The sequence below is a fragment of the Gossypium arboreum genome, chromosome 9 (assembly GCF_025698485.1).
Source record: "Gossypium arboreum isolate Shixiya-1 chromosome 9, ASM2569848v2, whole genome shotgun sequence".
NCBI classification, from domain to species: Eukaryota; Viridiplantae; Streptophyta; class Magnoliopsida; order Malvales; family Malvaceae; genus Gossypium; species Gossypium arboreum.
Genome location: NC_069078.1, coordinates 56119036 through 56121474, shown reverse-complemented (window position 1 = coordinate 56121474; position 2439 = coordinate 56119036). Strand labels below are relative to the sequence as shown.

General features: G+C 36.6%; 1 non-coding gene across 1 annotated transcript; it reads right to left on the bottom strand.

The window, feature by feature from the left end:
* Positions 1–1584: 1584 nt before the first annotated feature.
* LOC128281315 (small nucleolar RNA R71) lies at positions 1585–1691 on the bottom strand. The gene has a single exon (XR_008271527.1). It is a non-coding gene; the product is annotated as a small nucleolar RNA R71 (small nucleolar RNA).
* Positions 1692–2439: the final 748 nt, after the last annotated feature.

The following is a 2439-nucleotide window of genomic DNA, read 5'->3' as shown; positions in this document are numbered from 1 at the left end:
TGGATTCATCGTCAAGACTGAAGATCTCCCTTCAATTTCCATTCAGGGGTTTTGGGTTTTCTTTATGTTTTGTTATCTTTATTCTTTTGAGATGTTTTCTTTCTTAGTTATGAACTAAACCCCCAAATACCTAAGGGTAATGAAACCTAAGACAAATCTTGTTATTATTATTTGAATTATATGATAAGTATTTGACTTGTTCTTAATTATGTGTTCTTAATTCTTGTTTTAATATTCCAGGATATTGATTCCAGTTAATGCTCTTATTTAGAGGAGGAATAGACCCTGCCTAAGAGTAAATTATTCGTAATTAAGCAGAGTTGATTGCACGCCTAGAGATAGGGTGATAAGATTTTGCCGGATTAGGGTGAAACCTAATAAGGGGATTTATAGATCGAGTTAATGCAACACTAGGGCGTTAATTAGAAAGAGATTTCAATTAATCAACCTAGGGTTAGATGTTATTACTCTCGAGAGAGATAATAATATAACTTAGGGATTTCTACGGATCAAGTCAAATGAATAAATCGTCTGATTCAGAGTCAAATAACAAGTGAAGTCTAAGTGGATTTTTCCTTGGGTATTGTCTTAATCAATCGAGTTCTCCCAAAAGCTTTTCCTTATTTTCTCTCTGTGCACCCTTAGTTTAGTTAATTAGTTTAGATAAACAAATCCCTCTATTTTTAGGCTAGATAATAAAAAGAAAGTAATTACTAGTACTCTTGGTTCCTTTGGGTTTGACAAACCGGTCTTGCTAAAGCTATACTATTGTTCGATAGCTACACTTGCCTTCATCGTGATAATAGTTAGTTTCAAGAATGATTAATTATAAATTTTTAAAACCTGTTGCGAATATCACGTATCCAGTTTTTGGCGCTATTGTGGGGAATTAGGATATTAGGAACACTCGATTTTAATTAATTTAGCCATTCTACTTTATTTTCAATTTAAATTTTTATTTTCTTTTCTAATTTTTCTTTTATTCGTTCCTAGAAGGTTTTTATAGTGTATGACTAGAAGAAACCCGTCGGGACCATTACTGTTTGATAGTGAGATCGATCGTACAGTTCACAGAAATTGAAGAGATATAAGGCAAAGCTTACGACACACAGAGGAAGAGCAAGAGGATGATACTTCAACCACAACCGAGGAGATGACTAAAAACCAAGAAAATCTGCTACCTCCTGTAATTGCTACTAATCAGAATCTTGCTCCATGTACTATGTATGATTATGCTAAACCTTCTTTAATAGGAACTGAATCGAGCATAGTTAGGCCTACTATTGCTGCAAATAATTTTGAACTAAAACCTAACACCATTCAAATGATCCAACATTTTGTTCAGTTTGATGGTTTGCAGGACGAGGATCCCAACGCTCACTTGGAAAATTTCTTAGAGTTTTGCAACACTTTTAAAATCAATGTTGTTTCTGATGATTCCATTCACTTTTGATTGTTTCCCTTTTTGTTGAGGAATAAGGCTAAACAATGGTTGAACCCGTTACCACGAGGGTCAATCACTACTTGGGAACAAATGACTGAAAAGTTTTTATTAAAAAATATTTTTCACCGGCCAAAACAGCCAAGTTACGTAATGATATCTCCTCTTTTGTGCAGATGGATTTAGAAACACTCTACGATCCATGGGAGAGATACAAGGATCTATTGAGAAGGTGCTCTCACCATGGGTTACCACTCTAACTACAGGTTCAAACATTTTACAATGGCCTGAATCCTTCGATTGGACAGATGATCGACGCAGCCGTTGACGGAACTATCAATAATAAGACACCTGAGGATGCTTATGAATTTATAAAAGAGATGCCACTGAATAATTATCAGTGGCGAGTCATGAGGACAAAGCCGACGAAAGTAGGCAGCGTCATTAACGTCGATTCGGTCACCATGCTCTCTAATCAGGTAGAACTTTTGAATAGAAAAATTGACTGTTTTCTTGGTTCTTCACATGTTCACCCAGTAATGTAGCCCGAAGCAAGTGGGGATGGATCAAGCAATTTAGAATACCCACCCTATGGCCACAACATAGAGAACGAGAAGTTAAATTACATGGGTAATAATCCTCGATCTCAAAATAATCCTTATAGTAACACTTACAATGCAGGTTGGAGGAACCACCCTAATTTTTCATGGGGAGGCTAAGGAAATCAGAGACCACCACCACCTCTAGGCTTCCAACAACCACCTTACCAACAAGAGAAAAAGCCGAACCTCGAGGAGATACTAACAAAATTCATCTCGATGTTAGAAACTCATTTTCAGCATACTGAGACAGCACTTAAGAGTCAACAAGCGTCGATTCAAGGGCTCGAAACTTAGTTAGGACAACACACCAAACTAATTTTTGAAAGACCACCAGGAAGTCTACCTAGTAATACTGAACGCAACCCAAAAGAGCACGTGAAAGCAATTACACTAAGG